Source organism: Macaca mulatta, chromosome 4 (assembly GCF_049350105.2).
Source record: "Macaca mulatta isolate MMU2019108-1 chromosome 4, T2T-MMU8v2.0, whole genome shotgun sequence".
Classification (NCBI taxonomy): Eukaryota; Metazoa; Chordata; class Mammalia; order Primates; family Cercopithecidae; genus Macaca; species Macaca mulatta.
Window position 1 is genome coordinate 98,224,352 of NC_133409.1, and position 16,063 is coordinate 98,240,414.

Sequence of the window (16,063 nt, forward strand, 5' to 3'; positions counted from 1 at the left end):
TAAAATAGTCGATATTTTCCTTTCACATATGAAATCTGTACTCTTTTCCCCCCCAAAAATTGAATCTCTTACTGCTTTTCTTCTGATTATAAAAGTAAATCATGTTTTTAAAAAAATTCAATAATATGAAAAGGGATAAAGTGGAAAGTGAAAAGTTCCCATAATTCCATTCCCAGAGGTCATAATTATTAGTTTCATATGTTTTTTTCATATCAGATGGGTAATATGCCAATGTTGTAACAAGGTTTGAGGGTAGCATATCTTACACATGTGCGGGATCACCCAATCATCTTGCTCATGAACTACAAAAGGATCTAATATGTATTCTTTCAGATACATATTACACACACACAAATATATATGTGTGTGTATACATATATGTATGTACTCCAAATATACTATGTATAGTACATAATATGTACTCTATATGTTAACAAAAATGGGGTCATATTATCTACTCTTTTCTGTGCCTTGCTTTTCTTTTTTTTTCTGAGATAGAGTCTTGCTCTGTTACTCAGGCGGGAGTGCAGTAGCATGATCTTGGCTCACTGCAATCTGCCTCTTGGGTTCAAATGATTCTTGTGCCTCAGCCTCCCAAGTAGTGGGACTACAGGTGTGTGCCACCATGCCTGGCTAATTTTTGTATTTTTAGTAGAGACAGAGTTTCACCATATTACCCAGGCTGGTCTCAAACTCCTGACCTCAAGTGATCCACTTACCTCTGTCTCCCAAAGTGCTGGGATTACAGGCATGAATCACCGTGCCTGGCTTTTTTTTTTTCCCCCTACAGTTTGTCATATACTTCTTACACACCGATCCGTCTTGTTCTTTATAATTTTCATAATGGTCTCTCAGTATTATTTTGTACCATAACCTCTACCCTCCACTGAAAGGCATGTATGATGTTCTAAGTTTTTCTTAAATACTAAAATACGGCAATAAACATATATGTAGATATATGCCTGTGCATGTTCTGATTATTTCCTTAGGATAAATTTGTGTAAGCAAAATAACTTGGTTAAAGCTTATGCACATTTAAAATATTAAAACATAATGCCCAACAGTACACCAGAAAAATCATATCACCTTCCTCTCTTAGCAAGTTTCCTTCAGTTACCTTTGTTTTTCATTGTTGCCAATCTGATAGTCCAAAAAAAATTAGTACCTTACATTGCTGTACTAATTTGCATATCTTTGAATATTAGTGAAGATGAGTATCTTTTCAAGTGTTTGTTAGCCATTTGGTTTTCTTCTTCTGCAAATTGTTTGAAATTATATGTCTGTACTACTCAATCTGTTTAATCCTCCCATCCCATATATATGTACATTTGGTTGAGAGTATCAGGGGCCGGTGTGTGATAGGAGCCGGGCTAATAAATTCCCTCATCTAGGAATTTGAATTGGAGAATAGGGCACCTCTAGTCTGCTGTATTTAAGCCAGGAAATCATGCAGTGCTGTCTGGGTCAACCATTTTTTATCATGTACATCATAAAGAAGAGAAAGTAGGTCTGCAGAATGAAAAGAAACAGGGATACCTTGGAAGCAGAAGAGATGAGGGCTTGTGGCCTTGATCACACCCTTTCTCCAGGCCTGTGAGAAAGTTCTGTGTCCTTAGGCTAGTTTGACTGGATTTCTGTTAAGATAAGCAGTGTCACAAGTTCTCTGCATAGGAATATTAGGGTGGAGAGGGAGGAAATGGTTTTGAAAGAATATTCCGATCTTTATTTTCCTCCCTCCTGGTTCCTAAGAAGCCCAAAGAGCCCTAAGAAATCTGTGATCCCAACCTTTGAGGCAAGCCGAAGCAAAAAATTGCACAATGGACCAAATGTGTCATCACTGTACTAGTCCTTCAACTTGTTCTTCTAGGATTCCCCATCTGATCAGTTGCCACTCAGCTCCCTGTCAGCCTGATCTCAGTACTGCAGTGTTACCATAGTATTGGCTCTGTTTATTGAGCACTCACTATATAATTGCTAAGTGCTTTGCATACATTAATTATTTGACCATACTGCATATATTATTGCTCAATTTGACAGAAGAGGAAATGATGGCTTAGGGAGGTTTAGTAAGTTGCCCAAGAACACTCAGCTAGAAAGTGGAGGAGAAGGTTTCCAGTTTCTGCTGTCTGATTCTGCTATACCTCCTGCTCCAGGCCAGCTTGGCGACTAGAGCCCAGAACTTAGGGGACATTGGCTTCTAGGGCAGAATTGTGGTCTCCGTGATTATGACTCCAGGCCCCCTCTTACTGCCACCTTCAGATCCTTGTCTTTCTTAGAACAGGAGGTACGCTGATAACCTAGCAGCTAGCACATTTCTAGCCACAGGCAGCACAGCCTCGCTGCGCATTTCCAGTGTGAGGTTTATGCCAGGACCCTTTGCTGAATAAGCAAGCTCTGAAGGTTGTGCAGGCTACATCCTGAAGATGGGCTGGTTTTAACAAAGGTATACTCACTCTCCTCTCTACACTGGTCTTCCCTTAGACACAGGCTTCCCATCCCCTCTGTGGTCTATGTCCTCTATAATAATGATAGCCAACACTTACATAGAGTTGGTCATTCAAAGCCCTCTACATATACTAGCTCATTTAACATCGCTGTTTGAGAGGCCAAGGCAGGATGATTGCTTGAGGTTAGAAGTTCGAATGCCACCTGGGCAATGTAGTGAGACCCTTTTTTTTTTTTTTTTACCAAAAATTAAAAGATTAGCTTGGCATGGTGGCATGTGCCTGTAGTTCCAGTTACTTGGGAGACCGAGATGGGAAGATCATCTGAGCCCAGGAGTTTGAGGCTGCAGTGAGCTATGATTGTGCCACTGCACTCCAGCCTGGATGATATGGATGATAGAGTGAGACTCTGTTTCTGAATAAATAAGTAAATACATAAATGAATAACCATCCCTATCTCAAAGATAAGGAAATGGAAGCATAGACAGGTTAGGTGACATGCTCAAGGTCACACAGCTAGTAAACAGCAGCCAGGATTCCAACCCAAGTATCAGACACTCCTTTGAGTAGTTGATGAAAGCTAAGACTTGCTCCTCAGAAAAATGCACATATTTGTGATTTTGTGTAGTGTCAGGGTTTCATCTCAAGGAATCCCCTATTGTAGGTCAAGCACTTTGCATAGGAGGGCACAGAAAACTTAGATATCCTCAGGGCCCAGGCAGGAATGTTAATGAGTGAACGGGCTAGATGTGAAGAAAGATGGGGCCTGCAGAGTTGTTTCTACCCAAAAGCACTCTGATGAGAACAACCATCCAAAGCAAATCCCCCATACTGGACCAAGAAAACTTGTAAGCTGACCTCAATCAAGTATTATACAATCAGTTGGCGCTTCTGTTAGAACACAGCACAGGCCCTTATTTGCTATAGACTCCCAGCAGGTCTGTCTGGTGATCCTAATATTCTGGTGTGTTGAACTGCTCTCCCAGCTCAGGGTGGACCTGCAGTTTATTCCAGGCAGAATCTCCCCATACAAAGTTTAGAGCTGATTCCCACGTGACTTTCACCAAACCTCTGGGTATCCAGGGCCCCAGCTACTCTTCCTTGGGCTTCTGATGGGCTAAGGATGTTCTGAAGGTGCAGTTGTTCAGGTTGCTTGAGGCAAATGGTGTTACTCCTGCAGACAGTCATGAATACGGAGAAGGGATAGCTGGCTCTCAGAGACTCTGGATTTAGGCAATGGCAGTTCCCAGCTCCCAGGTGGCTCCTGGACTCTGGAAGATGGCCCACTGTAGCTGAGATGTGCCTGGTTTCTGTCTTCCTGGCCTCTTCAGCCCAGCCCTCTCTTTTTTGATCCCCTAATCTCCCTCCTGCCTTTGTTCTTCCCTACACCCACTCTCAGGAAGTTAGAAATATTTTTCTAGTCCTGGGAAAGCTGCCCTCTCTCAATACTGCTGCTATTTTTTCTCAGCAGCACTTGCTCCATTTTGTTATTACTGCCTCAAAGCACTTGGCATAATTTGCTTAATAGGTTTAGGCTTTTTGGAAACACAAAAGCTAGAAACCATTTCTGCTTTCCACTTGGTAATGCTCCTCTTCTGAAGCAATGAATCACATGCTTGAATGTGATTCTAGGATTACCTGCTCGAATGGAACGGAGTGGAGGAGAAAAAGAAGGGTGGAAAGATGGGAGAAAAAAGTTACCATTAATTATTAAAAATATTATACTATCACGTATCCATCTTAAGACTTTTCACACTTTTTTCTTTTCTTTTAAATTATAAAATAGCTTTCTTTGACAAATTATAATTGTGTATAATGATGGGGTACACAGTGATGTTATGATATGTGTATATAATGTGGAATGACTGAATTAAGCTAATTAACATCTCTATCACCTTAAATACTTATTTATTTCTCCTAACTGAACCTTTGTACCCAAGACCCCTTGACATTTTTTTTTTTTTTTTTTTTTTTTGAGACAGAGTTTGTCTCTTGTTGCCCAGGCTGGAGTGCAATGGCACCATCTCAGCTCATTGCAACCTCCGCTTCCCGGGTTCAAGCGATTCTCCTGCCTCAGCCTCCCAAGTAGCTGGGATTACAGGCATGCACCACCACGCCTGGCTAATTTTGTATTTTCAGTAGAGAAAGGGTTTCTCCATGTTGGTCAGGCTGGTCTCAAACTCCCGACCTCAGGTGATCCACCTGCCTCGGCCTCCTAAAATGCTGGGATTACAGGCGTGAGCCACTGCACCCGGCCTTTTTCTTTTCTTTTCTTTTTTGAGATGGATGTCGCCCAGGCTGGAGTGCAGTGGTGCGATCTTGGCTCACTGCCACCTCCACCTCCCGGGTTCAAGCAATTCTCCTGCCTCAGCCTCCTGAGTAGCTGGGATTACAGGTGCCTGCCACCATGGCTGGCTAATTTTTGTATTTTTAGTAAAGACGGGTTTCACAATCTTGGCCAGGCTGGTCTCGAAATCCTGACCTCAAATGATCCACCCGCCTCGGCCTCCCAAAGTGCTGGGAATACAGGCATGAGCCATCACGCCCGGCCACATTCTTTTTTTCTATTTATTTATTTATTTATTTATTTAAGACAGAGTCTTGCCCTGTCACTCATGATGGAGTGCAGTGATGTGATCACAGCTCACTCAGCCTCAACATCCTGGGCTCCAATGATCCTCCCACCTCATCCTCCCAAGTAGCTGGGACCACAGGCGTGAGCTACCATGCCAAGCTAATTTTTGTACTTTTGGTAGAAACAGGACTTCGCCATGTTGCCCAGGCTGATCTTAAATTCCTGGGCTCAAGCTATCCTCCTGCCTTGGCCTCCCAAAGCACTAGCATTATAGGGGTGAGCCACCACACCTGGTCTCCTTTATGTTCTTGACAAACCCAAAACATTTGTTTATGTGGGCTATATCGTATTGATGTTTATTGTTTTAGAAATGAAGATGGATAAATGTTTCAAGTGTTTACTAATTCATTTAAAAATAACAATAAACCCATGACATGTTAACAAAAATGACTTAAAAAAAAACTGTTTTCCAAAACAAATGAACAAACAAAAAAGATTTACTGAGAAGAATGGCATCATGTATGTTTCTGCAAGTCTTTTAATGTCCAGCATAAGAGAAGACAGTTGGATTCACATATGTGGTTCTGTACTCAATGTGTTGTGATATATCACGTCACATAGCTTCTGGAAAACTCCCCCCGTACACTGGTGAGCAAACGAGTGAAAGACACAAATGACATCTTAGTATTTGGTGAAAATACCTTTACCTAGAGGACCGCCTGAAAGGACCACACTTTGATAACTGATAACTGTTCTTTCAAATCATGATGTATATGCAGTCTAGAGTGCTGGTCCTGGCAGGAAACATACATAGTTATCATCTTAAGGAGACAATACATAGTCAAGGACACTGATTTTGGAAGCAGACACTTCCAGGTTTGAAGCTCATCTCCTCAACTTCCTACAGAGTGGCCTTGGGAAGGTTACTGAACTTTCCTAAATTCCAGATCTCCTACCTAGAAATAGAGAATAGTACTTACCTTACTGAGTTTTTGAAAGATAACGTAGTATTTTCCAAACTTCCTTAGTCATAACATTTGCCAGGTCCAGGTAAGAGCTATGCTATTATCCTTTTGATGTTTTTCTGTTGCTCACTTTTTAAACTTCAATAAACGTTTTAAAAGGAAATTTGACATCACTGTTATAAATGCAACACTACTTGCCCTAAATTGAAGGTGCAACGAAAATTAAAGACCCTGTTGCCTGAGAAAGTGTTAAGCCTAAGGCCTACTCTTCTTTTATAACGAAAGGAAGTAAGTTGATATTAGAAAGTCATTCAAGACCTGCACCAACGGGAGACTCTGCCAGGTGTAATTAGGAGTCAGAGGCTTGAAGAAGTAATAGCTTTCTCAATATGTGACGCAATTTGATTTCTGCCTAGCCCATGTACCACTAAGCCATCAACTACCTGAAGCCATTTCCTATATCACCCCACACTTAGGAGACAGTGAGATCATGCAAGTAAGCACTTAGCTCAATGCCTGGCACACTGTAAGGACTCTGCCATGTAGCTTTTGTTATGTTTTCTAATTCTTTCTTTTCTTTTCCCACAGAGGTTAAATGAGTCACCTAAGCCTGTAGCTATTAGGTGAACTATGACTATAATGTGTATCTTATATCCCCTTGTGGGTAAGGGCATGGACTCTAGAACTGGGCTTTGCCACTTTAGTGCTGTGTGACCTTGGGCAAGGGACTCAACCTCTCTATGTCTCAGTTTTCTTATCAGTAAAACAGTGATACAATAGCAGCTAATTTATAAAAGTAAATGAGTTAACACACATAAAGCACTCAGAACGGTACCTGGCACACAGTCAACACTCTGTATATATTAGCTAATAGTGTTCTTTTTCACCATGCTAGCTTAGATGGTGGTAGTCATTAACAGGTAGCTACACTACTACAGAGAAGTTTTTCTCAAACTATCTGAAGGAACAGCTTTTTTCCCCAATCCATGTTGACCAATAATTTTGTAAATAGAACAAAATTAATTACTAGAAAAAAAAATAACAAAGAGAAAATATAAAATATAAGCCCCTTTTTATTATTTGATTTAATAGACATATATTTTAATAAATATAATCAGAGGCAGGCCGGGTACAGTGGCTCATGCCTATAATCCCAGCACTTTGGGAGGCCGAGGTAGGCAGATTGCTTGAGTTCAGCAGTTCAAGACCAGCCTGGCCCACATGACAAAACCCTGCCTCTCTCTAAAAAAAAAATAAATAAAAAAAGAATCAGAGGAAAAACAGGAAAAGATAAATTACAAAAAATGTACATATTGTTAATTGAAAGCCTAGGTATACATGATTAATAGAGTCTTGCTTCACTACTTTGTTGTTACTCCCCATTTGTGATGAAACAAAAAGTCATGAAGGAAATAGCAATTCTCTATGTTAAATGCTGATATGTACACTTGAAACAAACACCTTGTATACTACCATTTACATTTTTTCATGGCAAAAACCATATTTACTTTTGCACCAACCTAATAAGATCCTAAAGGCATGTTCCACACTGTTGACTTGGGTGGCAAAGAAACTCTGAAGGAAGCAGATGGATTAATTTAAATTTTACAGAGCATCACAATGGAAATAAGTAGAAGTGGTTAACTTGGCTCACTGCAACCTTTGCCTCCTGGGTTCAAGCGATTCTCCTGTCTCAGCTTCCTGAGTAGCTGGGATTACAGGCACATGCCACAACGTCTGGCTAATTTTTGTATTTTTAGCAGAGATGGGTTTTTGCCATTTGGCCAGGCTGGTCTCGAACCCCTAACTTCAGATGATCCACCCATCTCAGCCTCCCAAAGTGCTGGGATTATAGGCATGAGCCACTATGCCCGGCCTAAACAATGTTTTTAGAGAGTCTCACTAAGTTCCAGAGGGCACAAAACATGTCTCCTACAACTGCCTCATTGTGTGTTTTTTTTTGGTTGTTGTTGCAGAGTCTCGCTCTGTCGTCCAGGCTAGAGTGCAGTGGCATGATCTTGTCTCACTGCAGCCTCTGCCTCCCAGGTTCAAGTGATTCTCCTGCCTCAGCCTCCTGAGTAGCTGGGATTACAGGCACCTGCCACCACACCCGGCTAATTTTTGTATTTTCAGTAGAGATGGGGTTTCACCATCTTGGCCAGGCTAGTCTTGAACTCCTGACCTCAAGAGATCTGCCCACCTTGAGCCTCCCAAAGTGCTGGGATTACAGGCATGAGCTACCACATACACCCTCACTGTTTTGTTTCTCCATGGAACCTGACACGAGTACTAAGCTTTAAAAGATGATTGATGAACTTCTTGCACTAGAACACGTTTCTGTTCTAAGTGATTGAGTTCTCCAAGAGTATTGTGAAATGACGTGGCCCACATGACTTATTTGCCTTTCCTAAGTACTATCTTTCATCTTTTCTCTAAAACAGCTAGCACTTATCTACAGATCACTAAAAATCATTCCCATATTGTGTTAGCCACACCTTTTACTTCACCTAAATAAATAGAAGTTCAGGTTCCTTCCATTCCTCTTGGTTCCTTGCCACTCAAAATGTGGACCACAGACCAGGGGAAGCAATGGCATCACCTGGTAGGACACCATTGGCATCACCTGGTAGAATCCAAATCTGCATTATCGCAAGATCCCCCAGGTGACTCACATGCATCTTAAATTTGAGAAGCTCTGCTCTAGTTCACTTAACTTCTTGGCAGATGTGTTAATGACACTATGCCATGGTCCTCAGGTGTGTGGCAAGCCCTCTGTGAGGCCACGGAGATACTAAGATAACTAAGACATGAGCTCTGTGATAGAAAGTAATAGTCTCAACTCTACTCCATTTTAGATTGTGTGACCTTAGGCATGAGCCACAAATTCAATAGTAAAATGGGATTAACACTATGACCATGTAGGATTTTTATTAGGATAAACTGAGAACACACCTGGGCCATGGTGGGATCCTCTGTAAACAACAACTTTTATTAGGTTGGTGCAACAGTAATTGTAGGTTTTGCCATATTCTCCCCACATATTGCCAACTTAGGCTGTAACTCAACTATCTAAGCAGGATTAAAGTGGCACACACCCTAAAACCCAACTGCACTGATTAGGAACTTTAGATGTTATCTGAGTTCCCTCTTTTGCACCCTCTCTAGTGATATTTGTGTACATTTCTCCGCTACTAGACTATAAGCGTAAGGGAGGGATGGTGTCTTCTGCATCTTGCTAGCCTCCATGTTGTCAAACAGTGTCTTAGACATAGCAGACTCTCAGTACATGGTTGTTTAAACAAGAAAGACTACTCTAGGTGTTCAAAATAGTTTTTATGTGCACCCCATTCTCATCTTTCACGTCACTTTTCATATTCCAAAATAAACTGCCAACACACAGGTTTAATGAACCCAATCACTATTATCTTCTATTGTAACCTAAAAGGCACAGTAGGTTTTAGAGGTTGGAAATTAGGCCATAATCCTGACATTCACTACTCCTGTACTGTGTGCTTATCAGAGAACATTCAATTGGGCTGGCTGATTCTCTTCTCAATGAATTCTCATAACCTTTCTTTCAGAAGGGTTGTGAATTCTTAAATTGACAATTGTGCATGACCAAAACAATAAAAGATGAGCCTCCAGTTAGAATTGAAATGTCAGCTGGAGAAAGGTTGGGAATATTAGTTTGACAGTTTTGAGTCTGAACTCCCACTCTTCTTTGGGAAGACATGTAAGAAGCTTTTGAAACACAATAGAAGATAATAAGGAACATCCTAGAAAGGCAGTCAGAGGTGAGAATTAAACTCATTACCCAGGAGTAAGACAAAATTGAATAAAGGTCATTGGCAGCATTCTGCTTGGGTGTGTATGTGGTGGGGGCAGTTGGCTCAGAAACTGGACTTCAGCAGCCATAACTGGCCTGTGGGCAATCTAACAGACAAAAAGGATTGGGGAGATTTTGGAGTTTTCCTTAGCGTGATAATAATAGACATGGCTAACTAAGGGTTTACTATGCTCTAGACAGTATTGTGTGATGTACTGGCTTTTAGTTTCCAGATTGATGGTAACTGGGATGACTTTTTTTTTCCAGAAAAAAAATTATATTTTATTTTTCCAAATTATGATAAATGGGACTTTTGAAAAAGAATTTTCAGACAAGCTTGTAAGATAGAAAGTAAGCTTTGAAGGTAGGAATGTCTTATTCCCATGGACCCACTCCATGACCCCACTACTCAGAGAGAGGCAAACCTTACCAGGAGTGTGAACTATCCTTGTACTTAAAGGATAAGTAACTATCCTTGTACTTAAAGGAGATAGTGTGAACTATCTCCTTTAAGTACAAGATGGGGACAATTCCTTGTACTCATCTGGCCACAATATATAACAAACTGTGGGACACAAGTTTCAGATAAAATCTAGCAATTTTTTGAGTACTCTATAAAGTCCTAAGTTTAACACAAGCCCTGAGGACTGCAAAGGACCAATAATCAGCCCCAAGGTGATGCTTGTTATCAGTGGGTGGGGTTAGGAAAGCTGCTCCTGGGGTAAGAGTGGAGCCTCTTTTTTCATTTCCTTCACACCACGCACCTGGCTAACCATTATAACAACGGGCTTGCAGAGGAAGCCCAAAATATTGGCGAAGTGCAGGCATCATCTCATTCTCTCAAAAAGTCTCATCAGAGAAGGTTCGTGGTGGCATCATGGAACCACAGGACAAAAGGCACAAGAGGGAACGAGAGCCTGACACAGACAGTGACACCAATTCTGAGTCAGGCTTGGATTTAAGCAAGACAACGGAACAGACAGCTGCAGTAGAAGGTGTGATGGAATTCTAAAACTAAATGATGAGGTGGGGCTAGAGACAACCTTCAGGGGCTTGAGGTCCCCCACCAATGAGGAGATAGTGTGTGAAGCTTTTCATTATTCATCAAATGTTTACTGTTTAGTTTATAGCTGGCACTCTGCAGTGAATAGAACATGCATGGTCCAAAGTATTTCATGTATTTAACTTTCCAAACAACTGAAACTTTATCTGAATCTTAAATACCTTTTATGGGATGTTTTCTTTTCCTTTCCTTTCCTTTTCTTTTTTTTTTTTTTTTGAGATGGAGTTTCACTCTTGTTGCCCAGGCTGGAGTGCAATGGCACGATCTCAGCTCACCGCAACTTCCACCTCCTGGGTTCAAGTGATTCTCCTGCATCAGCCTCCCGAATAGCTGGGATTACAGGCCTGTGCCACCACGCCTGGCTAATTTTGTATTTTTAGTAGGAACAGGGTTTCTCCATGTTGATCAGGCTGGTCTCGAACTCCTGACCTCAGGTGATCTGCCAGCCTTGGCCTCCCAAAGTGCTGGGATTACAAGCGTGAGCCACCACATCCAGCCAGGATATTTTCTAGTATCATGTTTGTTACACATTTTTAGAACTGCATACTAAATATAGTTTGTGCTTTTCTTGATGACTCATGGTCACTGTCTTGTGCTCTTTACTTTGGGTTGCCAGATAAAATACAGGGCACCCAGTAAAAACTGGATTGCTAAATACATGCAATATTTGTGACTTTTTAAAAAATAGAGATAGGGTCTCACTATATTGCCTAGGCTGGTCTCAAACTCCTGGTGCAAGCAATCCTCTCCCCTCAGTCTCCCAAAGCGTTGGGGTCACAGGCATGGGCCACTGCATCCAGCCTGTGACATATTTACACTAACAAATTATTCCTTGTTAATCTGAAAATCAAACTGAATTTGAATTTGGGCATCTTATATTTTTATTTGTTAAATCTGCAACCCTACCACTGTTATATATGATGTTATAATAATACAAGGGAGACTCAGCTGCAGTTGAGCTGTGGTAGGGCTAGTTGTCCTGACAGGTAGGTGTCTCAACGTTGTTGTGCTTTTTGAATTCTGTAGTTATTTCTGACAGTCTCTTTTATTGCTACCTAATGATTGTATTGTTTGTTGTAGCCAGTATATAGCATCTTTAATTCTCTTTTCTCTCTCCTAGTATATTCTTCCAGTTGGTTTGGCCTGGAAAATAAGATCCCCAAGCACATTTGAATTTTCTGTAAAGTTAAGAGTAAATAGTTTTTGAAGAAGGGTGCAGGTACTTGAGGGCATATACTTAAGAAAAGTATGCAAATTTTAAAATAAGGACTTCATAATATTTTAATGTGACTGCCAGAGATTATCCTGTAATTTCTTTTCAACATTCCTCAGGCTAAGTGAATCATGGTTTATTTCCTGGAGTGCATAGGGCATTGTATAAGGAGAACTCAGTCACTGATGAAGAGATGAAAGCTGTATTAGGTTGGTGCAAAAGTAATTAAAAGTAATGGCAAAAATTTTACAAAAAAAAAAAAAATTACTTTTGCGCCAACTTAATCAATAAAAGAATTTGCAATTGTGTTTTTTACACTTGAACGGGATTCTGAATGTTCTTGACAATCTTTAGGAAGAGTCAGATACTGGTCTGGCTTGAGTAGTTAACAGGTAATCTTGCTTTGAGGCTGGATTGCACTAGGTGACCTCTTGAAATCACTGGCAGATACATGGTTCTGCTTACTCTGTGATCTACCCAATCAACTCAAAATAATGACCACATCCAAAATTATGAAAACTGAAAAATTAGTCAGCATCATATCTACAACGGAAAGTACTATGTATTCCAAATATGGTGCTTAGAAGAGGTTTGGGCCAGCTTGCAAAATCTTATGCAGAAGGAATTACAATGTCTATTCTTCCCTAACTGCACTCATTTACACAACGATTAAACAATTTTTCTGCCCTAGACAATCCTTGTTCTGAATATAGATTTGAAGTGGCTCCTGAATTAGAACTGCCGTTCCTAATGCTGAGCCTGTGATTATTCAAACTCAGCATGAAAAGTCAGCAAACACCTCCCCACACCTTATATATTTGCATTTATCTTTATTTGACATCAGAAAAAAATTGTTTGAAAATGATTTAACATAAGCAGATGATCTTCAGGCTCAGGATGATGAGGTCTTATGTTACCCAGCTATGTCTACTTTTATTGGCTTTAGTCAAAGAATGACTCAACAGAATCAGATCCTGGAGAATATTTTGGGAGGTGTTAGGAAGGTCTAACACCAAGCAAGACCAGTATCTTGGTAAAATAGTTTAATTTCTTCAGAGGCTTCTGAGATTGTACAAATCAGAAAATACTTACTAGGTCATAGTAAAACTATTCTAAATATGTTAAACCTTTAAAACTTGTTACAGGCTTTTTAATTACAACAAGAGCAATTCTGGTCTCTGTAGGTCAATGGAGCCATTAGCTGTACTGTATATTTAGATTCATGTGACCTTAGTCAACTTATTAATGTGTTAAATATAGTTTTATTTTTCCTATTTGTTCTTTTCTTTTTTCTTTTTTTCAACTTTTTTTTTTTGTAGCTATGGGGGTCTTGCTATGTTGCCCAGGCTGGTCCCAAACTCCTGACCTCCTCCCTGCCTCAGCCTCCCAAAGTGTTGGGACTACAAGCATGAGTCACTGCCCTCAGCTGTTTTTCCTCTTTGTTACTACCTTACCCCGACCTCCCATCTTAAGGTCTGCTGTCTTTTTCCTCTTGATCAACGACATAAATTCATTTCTCAAATATATTGTGGTAGCTCACACTTATAATCCCAGCACTTTGGGAAACAGAGGCGGGAGGATGGCTTCAGGCCTGGAGTTCAAGACCAACCTGGGCAATGTACTGAGACCCTGTCTCTACCAAAAAAAATCTAAAAATTAGCTGGGTATGGTAGTGCAAGGTTGTAGTCCTAGCTACTTGGGAGGCTGAGGCAGGAGGATCACTTGAGTCCAGGAGGTCGAGGCAGCAGTGAGCCTTGATTGTGTCACTGCACTCCATCCTGGGTGACAGAGCAAGTCCCTGTCTCTAAAAAATAAAAGTAAAAAATAAAAGTAAAATATACTATGTCATGACTTACAGCTTTTAAGTATTATTTTTATTTTCAAGTTTAGCCTAATAAATACTTTTGTACATTTTTTTTTTTTTTCAACAGCTTCCTTCTATTCTAAAAGGGTTGCTATAGTATTTTAGCAGATCTATAAAGGAACAAGGATAATGTGGGCCACTGAGGATAGTGTGATTAAAAAATATTTAAGAAATATTCAATGGATATTTACTGAAGCATGCAAGGTATTATACTATTGGTAAGGAGCTAACATAATGGTAGGAGAGGCAGATTCATGAACAGAATTTTATTGCAATGTGGTGAGGATAATGATGAAAACATGCAGATAGGTGTCTCTTTCTCTGTGAGGCTATAAAACTAACTTGGCTTTGAAACACTGGGGAAGGCTTCCTGGAGGAGTTAATGCCTGGCTTGAGTCTTAAAATATAAGTAGGCAAAAAGTGTGGAGCAGAGAGCCTGAGCAAAGACATAGGGGAACAGGGAAGGGTCTCCCTTGTCTTTTTAGTTTCTGAAGTAGCTTCCTGAGTCATTGGTAGAAGGGGAGGCACCCAAGCCCTGTCACTGCTTAATCTTGACAGCCTTTTGCAAATATGCTGTGCAGCGGTGACCGCACAGGCAGCTATTATGACTAAACTATCAAGTTTACCAGATATCCCCCACCACCTTTAAGTACAACAACACTTTGCTGGCTGGGTGCAGTGGCTCAGCCTATAATGCTAGCACTTACTGAGGCCAAGGTGGGAGGATCGCTTGAGGCCAGGAGTTTGAGACCATCCTCAGCAACTTAGACCTCTGCCTCTACAATTAAACAAAACAACACTTTCCTCATTTTCTAGGCATTCTGGTATATTTCAAATGATAGCCTGATAACCACAATCCTCTCTGTATTAGTTTCTTACAGCTGCCATAACAAAGTACCACAAACTGGATGGCTTAAACTATAGAAATTTATTGTCTCATAGTCTAGAGAACAGAACTCTGAGAAGGTGTTTTCAGGGTTGGTTCCTTCTGAGGACTGTGAGGGAGAACAGCTTCTCTCCTAGCTTCTGGTGTTCTGCTGGCAATCTTTGGTATTCCTTGGCTTGTAGAAGCATCACCCTAATCTCTATTTTCATGTTCATGTTCATGTGGGTCAAAATTCCCTTGGGCCCATGCCTGGGTCCAAATTCCCACCCCTACCTCACTCTCCCCTTCACCCTGTCCTTTTTCTTTTTTTTTGAGACAGGTCTGGCTATATCACCCAGGCCGGAGTGTGGTGGTGTGATTACAGCTCACTGCAGCCTCGACCTTCTGGGCTCATGCAATCCTCTCACCTCAGCTGCCCTGAGTAGCTGGGACCACAGGTGTCCACCATCATGCCTGGTTAATTTTTTTTATTTTTGTAGAGATTAGGTTTCTTATTATTGCCCAGGCTAGCCCTCAAACTCCTGGCCTCAAGTGATCCTCCCACCTTAGCCTCCCAAAGTGCTGGGATTACAGGTGGGAGCCACCACACCCAACCCAAATTTCCCTTTTTTCTAAGAATACCAGTCATATTGGATTAGGCGACCATCCTACTACATTTAGCTAATTACATTTGAAATAATCCTATTTCTAAGTACAGTCATATTCTAAGGTACTGGAGGTTAGTACTTCATATGAATTTTGAGGGAACACAATTCCCTCAAACATAGGGAATTTAACTCACAACATCACATTTCCAATGTAGGTTTTACAACTTAAGGGCAAATCTTAATTTCAGAAAATATTACCAAGAATGTAAATGCTTTATCTGATTTCCACAAACCAATCTTTTTCTACCTATTTACATAAAATATATACATTCTGTTAATTTCACAGTATTATGAATTTCATAGTGTTTAGAATTTAGTAGAAATTTACCTAGTAGGTGTCTTAGTTAAGCTGCTATTTCATTAAATGCTTATCTTTTTCAAAAGATTTTCCAAATGTAGGAAATGTAGGATATTTCGAAATATCCTAAATTAAAACTAGAAGGGCTTGCTTGTTGACACAGTGTGATCAGGACTGCTGATCTCTGAAGCACTGGACAATTCTATAAAACAATATATTGAACTCCTTCCAAATATGGTTTAAAAATAATAGACAAAATGGCTATAAAACATCTGTTACTGA

The 16,063-nt window shown here is 40.5% G+C and overlaps 1 non-coding gene across 1 annotated transcript; it reads right to left on the reverse strand.

Annotated features, from left to right (window-relative positions):
- Positions 1-210: 210 nt before the first annotated feature.
- Positions 211-314, reverse strand: LOC114677901 (small nucleolar RNA U13). Its single transcript, XR_003729327.1, has one exon. It is a non-coding gene; the product is annotated as a small nucleolar RNA U13 (small nucleolar RNA).
- Between the last annotated feature and the right edge of the window lie 15,749 nt (positions 315-16,063).